This window comes from Balaenoptera acutorostrata, chromosome 2, assembly GCF_949987535.1.
Source record: "Balaenoptera acutorostrata chromosome 2, mBalAcu1.1, whole genome shotgun sequence".
Classification (NCBI taxonomy): domain Eukaryota; kingdom Metazoa; phylum Chordata; class Mammalia; order Artiodactyla; family Balaenopteridae; genus Balaenoptera; species Balaenoptera acutorostrata.
Window position 1 is genome coordinate 106272268 of NC_080065.1, and position 18239 is coordinate 106290506.

Here is an 18239-nt window from a genome sequence, read left to right on the forward strand (position 1 = left end):
AGCCAGAGCTGACAAATTAAGTCTCATTTCTCCTTTCAAACAATACTTGAAAGGGAAATAACCCATTTGGTAGGTAGGTAGGTATCTTTAGGAATTTGCCTTAAGTTGACAGGTTACTTTTGAACAAAACGTGAAAAAAGGGATTGAGAACTATTTTGAACAACCATATCTAAATGTTCATAACAAAGAGTTTGTCACATTCTTTTTGGAGAAAGATATCTTTTCTAATGATGCTACCATTATTTAAAACACTTTGGAATTCTTCCTATCTTACTGGTTTCAGAACCACTTCATAAGTTACACAAGAAGGTTGGTGTCATTACTTCATAGGAAGATTCCAGTTGATCAAAAGACCATTTACCTTATTTTCCAGATCTGGCTCTGAATGTCTTTGTCTATTCTCCAAATCAAATCTACCCATAAATGATGAAAAGTTGTCACCACTGAGTCTATGTCATAAACTAAAGGGAAATTTAAAAGAGGTGTTCAGAAATATTTTGAATAAAGGCGATATTGTTGGTGTAAAGTTACAGACTCCCGAGGTGTCTAGTTGGAAAAGGTATACCCTTTATTTTGTCAGGTATTGAATCACCTACTCTATGAGCAGTCCAAATATATATTCAGGTAATCTGCCCTATTCAAATCTAAGTGAGTATTTTTTAAAATTGAAAAAATTTTAACTATTATTTTTATTGACTGAAAGATTCTTTAAATTCTACTATGCTTTACAATTTTCAAAAGTTTCATACACAAGATTTCATATAATCCCATAATAACCCCATATTTAATCCCCTACCCCTATAATGCCCCTCCCCCTCACTCTCCCCACTGGCAACCACCAGTCTGTTCTCTACATCTGCTAGTCTGCCTGCTTTTTGTTTTATTCACTAGTTTGTTGCATGTTTTAGATTCCACACATAAGTGTGGAAATCTTTACTTAACTTTGTTCCATTAACATTTCTCATTTTTTAATGAAACACCTGTTAATGTCCTTCAGAACATTAGTTTGAGAGACATACCATTAAACTGATTATTTCTATCACAGATTGAAGGGGCTGTTCTAGAATTTGATGAAGTTAAGAAATGTTATACAGTTAAACATGTCCATTCCCAGCTCGTAAAAATATTCCAGAGAAGCTAATTCTAATGCTAGAATCAGAATCTGGCAAGGATGAAATGATGTAGAAGTTGGCAAGAGGTTATGCTATGGTAATTAAAAGGTTTTTCCATGTTAAGCACAGATCATTTTCAGAAAACGCTGAGAAGTATTTGTTTTGAATTCCAAGGAAAATTAAAGAAAATGTAATTACAATATACTCAAAATGTACTTCAATTTTGAATAATCTCTCTAGGGATATTATATAAATGTAGTATTTGATCTTTTGCTTCAAGATAATATTTATGGCTGCTGTGAAAAGAGAGAGAGATTTACAGTAATGATATCAGTGTTATTTTACATTAAATACACTAATGCCAAATTGGTTATTACCAGAGTCAAATTAGCATACCAGGAGCAGATGGAATGGAAACTTCTGGAAATGAAGACTAAAAACAGCCATGGGAGCTGGCCCTCCCTTCTGGAGTTTCTGTACAGCATCATTCCTCCTTGGAATCCCGACTCCTCCGCAGTCCCACCATGCTGTTCTCCCTGTCTATGTGGATTGACATATTGTCCAAAGCTTAAGTTTTATCACAGTTACCACCTCCTCCATGGAGTCTTTTCTGATCTTCTCCAGGGGCCTGTTACTGCACTGGGGAGTTTTGTATTTCTGTTTGTCTTATGACATTTCATTCTGCCTTGGTTATGGTATATGTTAATCTTGTCAAGACCATTTCATGCAACCCACACGCCACCTTGAAATCCTTGTTTGCATCTCTTATATTTAGCCAACACACAGCTAGTGTCCAGTATTTATGAAATGAATAGTGAAAAAAAAAAAAACCCCAAACACCCAGCTACTTCCTATAAGTACTCTCATAGCGAGAGCAACTGGTAAAAACAAAATGGGCATCTGAGGACAGTCCCCTCGTTGTTCTGTGTTGGCATTAGCATTAATGGTCTCCCCAGGACACCAGTTTGTACTCCAGGAAGAACTTAAAGTCTGTAATTTCATCATTGTGTCTCTAAGAGTCAGTTCTAATTTAACCAGCAGAATATTTCTCAGTATTTCTGTGGCAGGGACTGTTTTTTTTTTCTTTTTTTTAGTGTGTTATTACCTTAAGATGTGTAAATTCTTGGCAGCTGTCTGGATTAAATAAATAAACAGAAACAAAGGATGATATGAAATAAGAACATTTAAAAGGTCCATTACCTCTTGACTTTGAGCAATTGCCTAATTACCTCAAGTTCAAAGCTAATTTATGGAATCCCACGTAATAATGACTTACATTTGTCTAGCGATAGGAGGTTTCTAAGGTGCTTTCATCTGTGGCATTCATTCAATCAATCAACTAGTCAGTCAATTAACAAATCAATCCTTCAACAGACATTTCTTTAGAGCTTATTACATAACAAACATGGGCAAGCATGGTTTGGGGATTTCTAAAATAAATAAGACAAAGGTACTGCCCTGTAAAAGTCTTCAGTCTGGTGAGGGTAGACAGAAATATAGACAAATAAATGAGGGAATTCCCTGCTGGTCCAGTGGTTAGGACTCCGTGCTTCCACCGCAGGGGGCCCAGGTTCCATCCCTGGTCGGGGAACTAAGATCCCCACAAGGCGCACGGCCAAAAAAAAAAAAAAAAAGCAAGTAAATGACGGAAACGTGATCGAAGCTTGTGTACACCTCAGTGGTGGAGGCAAAGGTGGCGAGTGGGCCATTCTCATTAAGGGAGGGGGAAAGTGGACAGGAGAGCATTCATAGAGGAGCAGTCATTAAGTGAAGTCTTATCTGATTCTTACTAGTGTCACTATTATACATGGTTTACAGCTGAGAACCTGACTTGGGCGTGAAGCATCTTCTCTGAGGTGACCCTGCTCTTAAGATTTCAGAAGCAGCTTGCATCCCACTGCACAGCGTCTCTCCTGCACCCCCTGAGATTCCTGGAGTGTGACTCTCGTGTTCTAGTAGTGATGAGAAAGGGAAGGTAAAGCCAGAGAGCCGGAAAATCTCTGGCTTTATGCCAGAGAGGGTTATGTTTATGCAAAATGAGCTTGGTTCCCAGAGTAAGAAGAAAAACAACTTGATTGAAAATGTTATTCATCCATAAAGAAAGGGAGAAAGCCAAACCCAAAGGCAGGGTTTAGAGCTGGAAACAATGGCTTTGTTAAGATTTACAGGCCTGTGGGATTTCTCAGTTGCATAGGGTATTAAGGAAAGTTGTTTGAAAAATATTCAAATTACTTTGACATCGTTTTCCCTAGGCAATATGGAAACTCACTTTTTGGTGGTTGGGCCTCTATTAACATAAAACTTCGGAGGAAATGAGGTTTAAAAGGATGACCCCCTTCTTCTGCTGTCACCACCCACAGACTCCAATTTAATTTCTTCCTTCCTTATTCTGTTCACTAAAAGTCACTAGTTTCTTTCATGGGATGGATGCTTCTCTCTAGTCGTACTTCTGGTGTGTGGGGCCACCTTTCACTAGGTTGGTGGCATGTTGATTTGTATCAAGTGCCTTAAGACGCCCACATTCATTTAAGACCACAATGGCAAGAGTAACTTAACATTGGCACATATTTTCTTTTCTCTCTGAAGGAGAGCTTAATAGCGGATGTTAGAATGTAACATCATACAGAGGTTTCTAATATGAGCCAGAACTGCCCAGATACTGTGATTGAAGGGGATTTGGTCTTTTTCTTTGCCTTTGTACTTCATGTCATCACATAAGAGTTAGGAGCTGGAGTGATACATTTTATAAATTATTAAATTGTAAATTTAATAATTAGGGAAGCAGGTATTTTAACTTACCTGAAAACAAAGTTCCATTACTCCAGTGGACTAGGTGTCCCCTTATTTTTATAGTAATTTACAGGTTAGAAGATGTTTCAAATACTCTCTTTTGGCCCTCACAAGAACTCCAAGGGGAGGCATATGAAATCTTTTTAACTGCAAATTTTTTTTTTTAACTCATGAGGAAACTGAGACCCAGACTGGTTAAGGCTAGGCTTTAGCTAATAATAATGCTTTTTGGTGTATCTTCTGGACTAGTGTTGCTTAGTTCTGTTAAAAGATAAACTGAGGCATATTCAAATTTTAAGAGTTTATTTCAGCAAAAATTGATTTGAATCAAGCAGCACCAGATGGGAGATGGTTAAGATGCTCCCCATACAGGAGCTGGGAGAAAGACTTTTGTAGAGAAGATGCAGGGGAAGCAAAGCGAGGGAATTATCCGATTGGCTGAAGCAGTTGCATTATTTGGAAAAGCTGAGTTGGCTGTCTGCGATTGGTTGTCCTTAGGTTTCACTTTCTTAACCTTGAGGCATTACAGACTTAGGTTTTGGTTGGCTTATGTAGGCTGCTAATGTATTAGAGCCACCTCAGTCAAATGGTCTCCTTGTTTAATTGATTTAACCGTTCTTCATATTATATTGCTTCTTTGCAGAGAAATTGTCTCATGGACACACACGGTGCCTCTAGTCCTGACCTTCTATTTCTCAAACGTGTGTGATTAGTTGCAAGGGAACCTTCGTGAGAAAATGCATGATTCTTTACCAGCCCATCCCACTTACAAGAAAAGTAGTACAAATCATATATCCCAGTGGTACAGTAGTTTGAATTACTTTAATATACAAAGAGCAGCACATAATTAAATTCTAAGAATCAAGAATCGTATTTCTTTTACTGGGAACACCTGCGTCAGAAGAGATTTAGTCTGGATGAATACAGCCCACTAGGGATCCTCATTACAACACTGTGTGCAGATTAAATTGTAGAGAAATAACAGAAGGAGGTGATATTACCAATGTCAACCCATTTTCTCAGGCCACGCTAGCCTGGAGTTTTAAAAGGGGTCACAGCAATGGTAATAACCCATATTTTTAGCTTTTTATCTCTTTGGCTATTACAAATCTCCATGTCCTCCCCACCCAGCCCCAGCGGAGTCCCAGGGGTTGTCTCCTACATGTGCTCCAGTTCTGCCCGCCCCCTGTGGGTTCCATGATGCATTTCCTTCCTCCCCTGCTTCAGCCCCCGTGGTGGTAGGCTGGTTGCCCTCATAGGGGACACAGATTTTGCTCTCAGTTGGCAGCCTTCCCGGGTACCGTTCTTGCCTCTGCCTCTGATTTCTTTCTTGGAGTTCTTGATGTGAGCCAGGCAGAAGCGGGACATGCAGTCTTCTCCCTTTTGGGATGTGCGTGGATTTCATAGCAGGGCAGCACTGTTAGTATGCCTTCTCTTTATTTTTAGATGGACAGCCTTCTCTTTTTAGCACTGAGTCCATGAGGGTAGGTAGGCCATGGACAGAGTGGGGGAACATTAAAACTATATTAAGACCATCACCTTGTCCTCCCCTTGGTTCCTCATGAAAATACTTATTAGTGTTTTCTGGCAAACACTAATACCTATTAGCTGCCAGAGGAGCCCAGAATTTCAGCACAAAATAGAGCCTAGACTCAAGCTTAGGGGACCCCAAATATCAATATTTGTGTTCACCCTGGGGCTGATTTTTTTCGCCTTCTATTTTTCTGTGCTCTCTTTCTTGTACTCTTGGCTTCTGTTTCTTTGGTTACTTGAAAAAATTTTTTAAATCTTAGTTATTGAAGTGAAAACTGCTTTGAAAGGGAGAACGCCCTAGGTGAGATCTATCTCCCTGATTGAAGGGAAAGAAATGAAGGAGATCCACTGAAATAAAGTGAGTATTTCCAATCAGAAGGGGAATATTCTACGTCCCTCAGTGGTGAGTGACACCAAATCAGCTGGAAAGGGCTCTCATTCCTAGAGCTAAGGAATAAGGAATCTAGAGCTCACTGATACTGTACATACAAAACAAAACAAATCTAAACTGCGATATAAAAGCAGCGTTTAAAATTAACCAAGGGAGGCAGAGCTTCCTGGATTTGGATTTGTGGGTGGCAAGTATCTAGGTGCACTGCCCCTATTTTACTGTCCAGAGTGAGGTAATAGTCCCTGCTCTGAATTGGGATTTTTGGGGGGAGACATTCTCTCCCTTTACATTCCCAGCATCTTCCTAAACCATCCTGAGTCCTCGTCTTTTCTTTATTCTCACTTTATTAGAACCTCAAAGAGGATCAGAGGTCACCTGACAATTTGAACTCTGTTTGTAGGAAGGTGTTTCTCAATCAAGACAACACTTAAAAGGCAGCATGACCTGGGGAAAAGAATGTAGTCATCTGGGTATCAGGAGACCTGGAATTTTCTTTTCTGATAACTGTGCCACCTTACCAGGGAAGCTCCCTTCTCTACCTCTCATCCCTGCTCTCCCCCTCTGCCTCTGTGGGTCTGTTTCTTTGTAAACAGGTTTTATCTACGTGATCCCTCCTTCTCTAAAGTTCTGAGTATATAATTTTGAAAAGCTCCTCCCACCCAAGGAGTTTCTTCAGACCCCAAGGAAAAGTCTCTAGTTGGGAGGGGAGATGTTTTCCCCTACATTTATTGAGCACCTCGTATGTAACAGGTGCAAGTCACCATTCAAAGCGTCCTTTATGTGTGTCATTTAATCCTTAATGATGATGGTAACACACACTTATATAGCACTTCCTCTGTGCCAGACTCTGTTCTAATTAGTTTACATACATTCACCCATTTAAATCCTCATCATGAAGTGTATGAAGTTGGTATTATTATGATCTTCCTTTTGTAGGTGACCACTGAACCTTAAAGGAGAAACAAACATAGTGCCCTAGGGCCTAAGGCTGACCTCAATATTCATAAACCAGGACAGGACAATCATCTTCTCTTGACAGATGAGGAAGATGGGGTTCTACCAGGCTAAGGAAAACTGCCCACAGTCACAGAACAAGTAAGTAGCACACTTGGAAATCAAACTCACATCTAATTTGTTCCAGAGCCCACATTCTTTCCATTTTGCTGCTTTGCCTCCCAGAGACGTTTTTGCTTTGTCATAAACCGCAGAGCAGAGCATGGCACTTTTAATGAAGGAAGAGTTTGCCAAATGAAAAGCAGATTAATGAGATATTTGGGATGCTTTGCAGTAAATAAATCTCTTTCAGAATTCTCATCTTCTCCCACTCCCATCATTAAAGCCATAACAGTAACAATTACCTCAGCCTGGTTGAGGCCGTGTGGGAGTGTCTGTTGCCCTGGGAAGACACTGGGGACCCACAAAACTTTCCTTGAGCTGACTGAGCCATAGGTCAGAAATTGGATATATCAGAGTTTGGCTTTCCCTATCAGAGCCTCGTCTTGCCCCTCCTGTTTCTGGCTGTGTCTTGAAACGCGGTTACTTGAGGAGAGAAATAGAGCTTAAAATCGGGTCAACATTAAGAATATTAGAAATGTCAACGTCAACCTGTTTTCCGAGACTTAGAGCACCATTTGAACACGATTGCCCGAGACTTGAGTAGAGTCTATCTTTTTGCTTTTTTATAATAGGTAATCTTAGCTATTCCCTGGGAATTAAAAAATATCCCTTTGAAACTGAGAGGCCAGAGCAGAAATGTAATTATTTCTATGTGATATACAACTGAATTTAAAGCCAAATGCTCACATTTCTATTCAAGAGGAATGTGTGTCTACTTACGCTGGTGTTGAGGGTCTGGGGGATGTGAAGACAAGCAAGTCCCAGGCCCTTTCTCTAAGAGCTAGGTATCTACTAAGGGAAATGGGGTGTAAGCTGTAATAATCTGTGCTGCGAGGGGAAACATACCATGTACTGCCCATCTGCCACAGACCAGGCATTGTGTCAAGTACTTTATACAAGGACATGGCAAGATGGGTGTATTAGCCCCATTTCTAGGTGAGGAAAGCAAGACTCAGAATAAGTTGTCCTGGGCCAACAGCACTTTATGAATATGGCTGATTCAGACTCAGGTGGCTCTAATGACAGACCTGCACTCTTTGCCCTAGGATTTACTGTTAATTAGGCAGGATCCATTTAATGGTTTAACGTATTAGGTATCCTTCATGGGATTTAAAGATTCACGAAATTAGCTCACCAAGTTGTGTAACGTTTTGAGATGACAATTTTTGACCTGGGGTATTTTGAGGAGTCTTGGGCAAATCAAATAATTTTCAGCTTTTTCAAAGGAATGTACAAAACAGAAAACTTTACCCATTTCTTGTGCTTTTATGTTGGTGGGGTGAGGCTTATGGATGGTCTTTGGTTGAGGGATAGAAGAGGTCTGGATAACCCAGACAGCTACATTACTTGGTAAGAAATAGTGGTTTTGAAGTATGACTTGGCTACTTTAAAGTGGCTGTATCAGCCCCGTAGCAGTTAGCAGTTGGATGCGGCTACCAAAAAGCCAGTCTTAAGAGTAGTATCTCTGGTGGGGGAGGTAAGAACCCCACTCTACTTCGCCTTGGTCAGACCTTAGTTGGAATACTGTGTTAAGTTCTGGGGAATGTAGACTAAGATAAATATAAAGCAACTAGGACACATGCAGGAGAAAGTTTGGATCACAGTGGGGAAATGAAATCTGGACGTTTGGGGAAATAGGGCTGTGCAGCTGAAGAAAAGGCTTGAAGGGCTGAGATAACAGTCTTCAAACATTAGAAGGATTGTCTTATGGAAGAGGAATGTTGATTTTTTTTTCTCTGTGGCCCTAAAAGATGCAACCGGAAGCAACAGGCTCTGGGGAAGTGGATTTGTCCTTACAAGGAAGAATTTTTTGTTATATCTGCCTAAATATGTTTTATCTGCCTAAACATGTTGAGATTTTTTTTGTTGTTTTAGAAAGTGGTGGATTCCCAGTCCCTGAAGGTCCTAGGACATGTGCCAAGTAATTACTTGGTGGAGCCATGGCAGAGGAAATTCAAAGGTACCACGGATTGGATTTCACAAGCATCAAAGTCCTTCCCAACCCTGAGCATCTCAGTACCTGTGGACTGTCCTTCCGGGCTTTGCCTCCACCTTTGTCACTATGGTTGGGGTATGTTTTGGGGAGATGGATAGATGGATGGGTGACGGGGAATAGGAAGAATGTACAATGGCAAAGCAGTTACTTGGTCCATTCAAATTTGGTCTGCCATTTAAAAATTTTGCCTTTCCTATGTACTCATTTGCTTGCCTTAAACTCTGGGCACCTGGAGGCCTTTGCTGTAACTGTGATCCTCAACATAGTACCCCATCTCATGCAATTGGGTTCTTATAAATGTTATTTGACAATGATTTTTATCAGGTATCAAGTATTGTCAGGCTCCAATAGTAAGCGAATCTAACTTTGCTGTATGTACAAACTGTAGGTTTGTAAAGCTTGTGGCTGCCTCCCCTCTCAGGGGAAAGACAGAACCTGAATTCTTTTCCAAAATTTCAGTGAGATGGAAATTTCGGGGCACCCAAGAGATGGAGAACCAGTCAAAGGGCTTCACACTTAAAAGTAGCCTTAAAAATTACCTATATGCTAGTTGCACTACTCCCAGCTCCCTGTCAGGTAGCAATCTTCAACTGTTTTGCAAGATCTCTAGCTCTTTTTATCCAATTCAGGACTGAAAGTGATTGACAGAAGGTTTTTGCTCATAGTCTACAGCTGAACTCTTGTGTCAACAGTAAATATTCCAGCAGAAGGAGTGGGGGTTTGATCATTTTACTGCTTTCTGCAGGGCAGACTCTGTGAGCTCATGGCAACATCTAATCTTCAGTGACCCCAGTTGTCACACCCAGGAGTCGGTTTCTCTCTAATCCTTTTCAGAGCTATGAACAGCAGGGAAACATGATTTATAGACCAAGAGGCATTTTAATCATGGGATTTGTGAGCATTTCATATTCCCTTCCTCATGATGGATACACTGCCCATCCTTTGGAAGAGACACTAAGATGTCGGTCAGATCCTGTTAACCTCATTTACTTCCATGAATTCATGTCAAGTGTATTAGGTTCATGCAGGAGATTTTCAAAACCCTACCAAATGGGTTTAGAGGAAGATGGGGCTAACTTCAGATTACTTCTTTAGGCCAGAGGTTTTCCTAGGCACCAGTAATCATCTGATTCTGCTTTCTAAGGCTGCTTGCTTTACTTACAATTCATACGTAGAAGCTAAGTCCCTGATGGAAAGGTGTTCTTTACAGTTGTGGGTTTTACCTCAATCTCTGGGCTCCTTTAAAAATAAACTTCGAATATTCTTCTCAACCCTAGTTATTTGAACTCTCTGAGTCTCAGCTCAGTTTATTAACATTCTTAATTTGCAGTGGATCTGTATGTCTTATGTCCTTAATACATTGCTTCACACAGGGACACCAGCTCAGGAAGATTTCGTCTGTTGCAAATTTATGAGGAAGTTGAATATTTATTTTTGGTACTTTTTCACCACCTCCCCAACATCTACCTCCTGACCAGATACCATTTCTTCTTTTTCCTGTCTCTACATTTCCAATCCCATTCAAAAATGGCCCAATCCTCAGCCTGTTTTCCCCTAGTCCTTGCTAAAACAATGGCTGATGATGGTTTAAATTAAGGCACCACTTCTCATGAGGTTCCTTGTATTTTAATAAAAATCTTTGAAGGGTAAATATTCAAAGTACTGCTTCTCTATGGTTAAATTTTAGGCAGTGTAAAAAACAGTTTTAGATGGAGATGAAGGGAGTTGGGTGGATTACACAGGACATGGGATGAACAGGGCTGTCACTTTTGTTCAGTCACATGAACATGGTGACAGGCAAGCATAAATGCAGAGATGGCATTTCTATGCTGGTGTGGGGAAAAAGAAGAGAGGCCACTGGTCAGGACATTGTTTGGCCTAGGGAGGAAGAAGATCGAGTACTTTGGCAATTTATTTAAGCTTTTGTTTTTTTGCGGGATAGGGGAGCAAGTAGGGGAGCTCATACTTGAAGCCGAATCCGGCATCTGTACCCTAACACCGAATTAAATCTCAAGACAGAGTTTTGGGTGAAGTAGAAAAGAATAGCTTTATTGCTTTGCCAGGCAAAGGGGGCTAGAGCAGGCAATTGCCCTCAAAACTCTGTGTCCCTGACCCGGAGAGGGTTGTGAGGAGTTTTATAGTAATCGGTCAAAGAGGAGGGCGTGATCAGCTCATGGACATTCCTCTGATTGGTTGGTGGTGAGGTAAGTGGGAGTCAGCATCATCAACCTTACGGTTCCAACTGGTTCTGGGGTTTGTGTGTTTGTGGGTAGCAGTTAACTTCTCCCCTCTGGTGGGGCTTTCAGTATCTGCAAAACAGCTCAAAGATATTGTTATGTGTATCCCTTGAGGGGGAACCAGGACCCTGCCCCAAGGCTGCAGTATTGTTTCTTTTGACTATTCCTCCCTTGTCTGCATCCCCTCCCTTCCCTAATCAGCAACTATTTGAACCTTCTCGTTGGAACTCAGGGAAGGTCATGGAGGCTGAATGAAGCCTATTTCCTGTAATCAAGAAATGGGGGACACCGATATAGGCTTTTGTGCCCAGGAGCCCCACAGAGTCCTGCTAGGGATCATACTCAGTGCAAGGAGATGTGGAAAATCCAGAGATAAGGAATCTTGGCCTCTACTTTACAAGGGATCCTACTCTATATGGTGGGGGAAATCAGACACATTCATGAAGAGTCTGCCCGAGTGGAGAATGGGAAAAGAGTTATCACAGAGGTACAACTAGCATGCTGGGAAAATGCTGGGTCCATTCTCACTGGGATATCTGGAAGGGCTTCCTGTAGAAAGTGGGATTTTTTTTTTTTTAAATATTTATTTATTTATTTATTTATTTATGGCTGTGTTGGGTCTTCGTTTCTGTGCGAGGGCTTTCTCTAGTTGTGGCAAGCGGGGGTCACTCTTCATCGCGGTGCGCGGGCCTCTCACTATCGTGGCCTCTCTTGTTGCGGAGCACAGGCTCCAGATGCGCAGGCTCAGTAATTGTGGCTCACGGGCCTAGTTGCTCCGTGGCATGTGGGATCCTCCCAGACCAGGGCTCGAACCCGTGTCCCCTGCATTGGCAGGCGGATTCTCAACCACTGCGCCACCAGGGAAGCCCCGAAAGTGGGATTTTAATTGAACTTTGAAAAATTATACTTTTGAAAGAAATGACTTGAGTAAGCGCCTGTCCTCTGATGGAGGGAGGGAAGTCTGGCCTAGTTGAGTGGAGGCGAGAAGGTGAGTGTTATACTTAGTCTGGAAAACTCAGCAGGGTCTTCAATCCTAGGGCTTTGAATGTTCGGTTGAATATTTTAGGTTTTATTCTTCTCGCATTGGGAAGCCATTTAAGATTTGAGCAGGGGAATAATATTCTTAAAGAAAATAACTATGACCAGGATGAATTGAAGGGAGGGAGGAACGACATACTCATTTGTCTACAATTTGGGGAAGAGAGGAAGATTATCTCTAATTCATTAGATGTGCATTGTATCAGCAGGAGCAAAATAAGCAGCATATCTTGATACATAAATCCTCCTCCCATATATGCATTCTTTTTCACCAGGGAGCAAGTATTTGGCAGCCAAGTTATCTTTAAAGTAATAATAAGGAAGCTATTTGGAATAAGTGTTTCAGAACCATTTGTTACTTTGCACAGACCTATGAACAAATAGGATTGAGCTAAAGCATTTACAGTGGTATGTGGTTCTGCAGGGGCTGCCACACTATTATATATACTTTTATCTTGGCTAAACTCTAGCTGTTGCCACTGCTATTACTCAAAGAACTGAAGTGTCAACAAGCTAATCAAAATAGCAAAGTGGGAGTCAAGAGTTTTTCCGCCTGTTTCTTAACGTCTTAGGAAGATTGTTTCCTTTTTATTCCCTATATTCAGAACATAAAAGCCTCCCAGACATCTAATCTTTACTAGGTCAAACATTTCAAAAGGCAGTGGGATTATTTTCCAGTTGCTTTTCAGTTTAAGGCAAGTGTTTTAGGGGCTTCCAAAGCCTCCCTACTGAATCAATTTATGGAAAAAAAAATGAAGTAAAGGCATTATTAACCCAACTACATTGTCTTGGTATAAAAGTCCTAACATAGCATAGTGGGAAAAGGTTCTGAATCATGACCTAAGTGATCTGAGTTCTAGACCCAGTTTTGTGAATGCATAGCTTGATGGTTTTGTCAAGTGTCATATTTAACAGGGAGGGATTAGAATTTTTCTGTATGGTTTCTGTACTCTTCAGTAGTATTGTTCACAATGATTTTTGCCTAAGGAGTCTAGAAAATGGAGAGACACATGATAATGTTGCAGGAAGAGGGACCTCTTCCAGGGCCCAAGAGTGGGCTCTTGTCTACCACTCAGAAATGAATTTTCTGAGGAGACACACGTGCTGACAATGCAAGAGACTTTATTAGGAAGGGGTGTCCGGGCGGAGAGCAGCAGGGTAAGGGAACCCAGGAGAACTGCTCTGCCATGTGGCTCACAGTCTCAGGTTTTATGGTAATGGGGTTAGTTTCCGGGTTGTCTCTGGCCGATCATTCTGCCTCAGGATCCTTTCTGGTGGTGCACACATTGTTCAGCTAAGATAGGTTCCAGCGAGAAGGATTCTGGGAGGTTGGTAGGACATATGGACTGGAGTCTCCTCTCTCCTTTTGACCTTTCCTGAATTCTTCCGGTTGGTGGTAGTTTGTTAGTTCCGCGTTCCTTACCAGGACCTCCTGTTGTAAGATAACTCGTGCAAGTGGTTACTATCGGGCCTGGTCAGGGCAGGCGGTTTTGGGCAGTGGTTTCCCTAAAAAGAAGATGGTGGTCAACAATTTTGGGTGGAAGTGATGTGTGTTACTTTTGGGCCAGAACTCACACTGGCAGTGTGAGGCTCCAGAACTCTTTCTCTCTACAAAGATGACTGAGAGAGGTGGCTTCGTCAAGCTGGGGGCAGGAATGAGGAGAGCGGAGAGCAGAACGCCTAGCCAGCCCATGTGCAGCCCATGCACAAGGAGCGGGAAATGAACCTTTGTTGTTTTAAACCCCTGAGATTTGGAGGAATTATTTGTGACAATAAAATGTCAAGCTTATTCTTGATTGATACGGTCTTCAAAGAGTATCACTGGGATGCATAGGGAAAGCCCCATGGATATGGAAGATCCTTCTTTTTCCTAAATTAAAGTTTAAGTGTTCTATACATAAATGTCAAAGCTGCTTTGAGGGGAATTGTTTCCTATCATTGGAAATACTGAAATATGGACTGGGCAACCTCTTGAAGGCAGTGCTGTAGAAATTGAAGGCAGTTGTGTGATATAATAGGAAATAGATATTTGGTCTTCAATGTTTCTGGCACAGAGCTGCTAAAACCCTTGGAATTTCCTAAGTGCTGAGAGCAATAAAGGTGTCTAAGGACGGAGGCTGGTTGCTAGTGGAGCCAACCAAGTGATTAGAGGGTTGGAACTTTCATTCCCACCCCTCTGAAGAGGTCAGAGGGGCTGGAGGTTGAATCATTCGCCAAAGGCAAATGATTTAATCAATCATGCTTATGTTAATAAGCCTCCATAAAAACCCAAAAGGAGGGGGTTTGGATTGCTTCTGAGTCAGTGAACATGTGGAGATATGAGGAGAGTAGCATGCTCGGAGACCATGAAAGATTTAGACACTTTCCCTATGCCTTACCTTATGCATCTCTTCCATCTGGCTATTCCTGAGTCTATATATATATAAAACTTGTAATATGTAGTAAGTAAAATGGTTATCTAGTAAGTAAAGTGTTTCTCTGAGTTCTGTGAACCCGCTTTGTGTGAATGGATTAATCAAGCCGAAAGCAACATCTGGTTGGTCAGAAGCAAGGATGGAAACCTGCATTATTTGCTACTGGTGTCTGAATGTGTGTGTGTGTGTGTGTGTGTGTGTGTGTGTGGTAGGAGCAGTCTTGTAGGACTGAGCCCTTAATCTGTGGAATCTGACGCTATCTTTGTGTAAATAGTGTCAGAATTGAGCTGCATTTGTACAACACTCAGGTGGTGTCTGATAATGGCTTGGTGATACGGGGAACCCCCTGTCCCTCCACATTGGACTTGGTACTACAGCTGACTCTTGAACAACGTGGGTTTGAACTGCGTGGGTCCACTTATGGGTGGATTTATTTCAGTAAATACACATCCTTAGATTCAACCAAATGTGAATCAAAATTTCTATCCATGGTTGGTTAAGTCTGCGTATGCGAAACTTGTGGATAAGGAGGGCTGACTATATTATGCCATTGTACATAAGGGACTTGAGCATCTGTGGATTTTGGTGTCTGCAGGGGCTCCTGGAACCAATCCCCTGAGGTTACTGAGAAACGGCTATAGAATCTTAGGTTGGAACAGAGAAGTTCATGGTCCATTTGAGGTTAAAAGTATTCAGAGTTACAGCTCCTGAGGGTAACTGTTGCACCTCACCTTTGTGCAGCTTGTATGGTTTATGAAGTGTTTTCTCCAGTGTTAACTTACTTGCTCTTCCGTGGATAGCAAAATGTTTCTTCACTGTACCTTTCATAGTGACTTGACAGGTGCTAAGAAAAATTTGTTTGGAGAAGCAAGCTAATTTTTTACCTGAATCCCATAGCTATTCTGATAGATGAGTGGTGATATCTCATTATGGTTTTCATTTTCATTTTCCTAATGGCTAGTGATATGAAACATCATTTCATGTGCTTATTTGCGATTTGTATATCCTTTTCAGTGAAGCATTTCTTCATATCTCTTGTCCATTTTCTAATCAAATTGTTTATTTTCTTACTGTTGAGTTTGAGCGTTCTTTATATGTTATAGACTTACTTCTTTGTTGGCTATGTAGTTTGTAACTATTTTCTCCCAGTCTCTAGCTTGACTTCTTATACTCTTAAAAGAATCTTTCATGTAGCAAATGATTTTAGTTTTGATAATGTCTAGTTTACCTATTTTTCCTTTTATGGTTCATCTCTTTCCTGGTTTATTGCAATAGGCCCACTGTTCTCTCTGATTCTGACCTTGCCTCCCAAAAGTCTGTTGTTAACAAAGCAATTAGAGTGATCTTTTAACATGTAATTTCTCATTTAAAACTCTCCAAGCTTCCCATGTCACTCAGAGTGAAAGCCAAAGTTTGAGCAGTAGCCTCTAAAACCCTATATAATTTGGTTCCTCATTATCCCTCTGACTTCCCCTCTTACCACTCTCTCCCTCCCTCAGCCACACTGGCTTTCTTCCTGGTATTCAAACAGGCCAGGCAACCCCTGACCCAGACTCCAGTCTCTTTTTGCCTAAAAAATGTAACCTTGGCTCTAAGCTCCCTTATTGCCCTCAGGTACTACTGAGATGAGGCCCTTTTAGTGAAGCCTTCCATGATCTCCCATTCAGCATAGAAATTGCCCTATTTCCTATAGTCCCATATCCAGTTGCTTGTTTTCTTTTTCATCATGGTACTTGCAAATATCTAACCTACTAGGTATTTTACTTATTTAAAAAAAATGGTCTATCTTCTCCTCTAGAATTAAGCTCCTTGAGAGAAACTCTTTGCATCTCTTTTGTTCTTAAATGTTCAAGTACAGAATCTAGAGAGCCTGGCACATAGTAGGGGCTAAATAACGGTTTCTATAATGAAGAATGGACAGAGAAATGAAGGAATGACAAAAGTATGTCCCAACCTAGCTGGGGCTTGCTGTGATGAACCCATTGGCTCTAGGTTGGAGAACCTGAGCTGGTACGTTTGGAATCATCTTTCCTTTTCTGAGGAGAGGTTCATTTCTTTCAGAAATTCAGGGTCTAAGAAAGATGCCTTAAGAATCATCCTCCTTGGAATGACGGCATTAGAACTTCTAATGAAAGTTCAGCTCCTAAGGAAGTGGTGATTATCACCGGTTGTTAATACTCTTTGTTGAATGGTTGGTGAGGAGCATTGTGGTTCCTCATCATTATGGATGGAGGGACCAAGCTGACAGTACCTGAGCTCACTGATCAATCTTAACTTCATTAAAAACCGGACAACTTTTTGTACTTACTGTTGCAAAGCAATAGGAAGGTACACAGCATCACTTATAAAATAATCTTGTAGTAACATGAAATCGAATCTAAATCTAATTAATTCTCTAGCTATAACTACCTGTTTATAAGGAAATCGAGGTAATAGGGAACATCTTAAATGACATCACAGGAATACAATCAACAGACTCCTGTGGACAATTCTACAGGATAAATTACTTAGTTTCTTCAATAAATCGGTGCTAAATCAAAGGGAGGGAGAACTGTTGTAGACTAAAAGACACATGGACATATTGCAAGGCGTGGACCTTCTTTAGATCTTGATTTCAATAGATCATGTATAAAAAAGACATTTAAACACATTTGGAGGCAATTGAGTATGGCTTAGTTATTGTGGTAAAAGAAATGATGATTAAATTTGTTGGGCGAGATAATGATGTTATGTTAGAAACAAGTTTTTATCTGTTGGAGGTAAATACTGTGGCATGTAAGGAGAAATGACATAATGTCTGAGATTTACAATAAAAAACAGCACTTCCCCCACCCTCCCCAAACTCCTAAACCAAAATAAATACACAAAGAAATGAAAGTGTGCACGTGAGTGAGTGTGTTTGTGTGTGTGTGTGTGTGTGTAGCAGAAGAATGGCAGACTTTTGATAATTGTTGAAACTGGGTGATGGGTAAATGGTGCTGCATTCCTTTTATATCATTCTCTTTACTTTGTGTATGTTTGAAAATTTCTACCGCAAAAAAATTAAGAAAAAAAATCCTCCTTGTCCCTTCTTTTCTAGGGATTCTCCAAGAAGCAGGAAGATTGAATCTCATCAGCAAACCCTCACAAGGCTGAAGTTGTCCTCTCTTCACTCTCTCAGTGCCTGAAACTTTAAGTCATTCTGCAGTGCCTTTTCAAATTGGGACCCGCCTCAGTCCATGTGGTATTTCTAATGAAAGCAGTGACTTCTGGGAGGCTACCTCATCCTGTGCACCAATCCTCCCACTGGATCCTGGCCACTACCTCAAAATGAGGTGTCTCTAATTCTAGAGTGGAATCAGGAGGATCCAGATGCATTGCCACTTATAACTGGTATAAATTACAGCCCAGAAGCAGAGGTGTGCAAGAAATAGTACGAAAAATTTTTTTATAACTGCACGTAATTTGTATTTTAAGCCTTGATCCTGCTGGTGTCCTGTTTGGATTTCCGCCATCCCTATTTGGAAGTCATACACGGCCAAGGTTTTGAGAGAGTGTGTGGAAGCATGATCATTGTTGACTGGAGCCCACAGTTGTAAGTGTAGATGCCCATCAGCTCGGGGGCCGTGCCTC

General features: G+C 41.1%; 1 long non-coding RNA gene across 1 annotated transcript; it reads left to right on the forward strand.

The window, feature by feature from the left end:
• Positions 1–5392: 5392 nt before the first annotated feature.
• On the forward strand, positions 5393–18095 carry LOC130706544 (uncharacterized). Its single transcript, XR_009006764.1, has 3 exons — positions 5393–6921; positions 8818–8902; positions 17707–18095. It is a non-coding gene; the product is annotated as an uncharacterized LOC130706544 (long non-coding RNA).
• Positions 18096–18239: the final 144 nt, after the last annotated feature.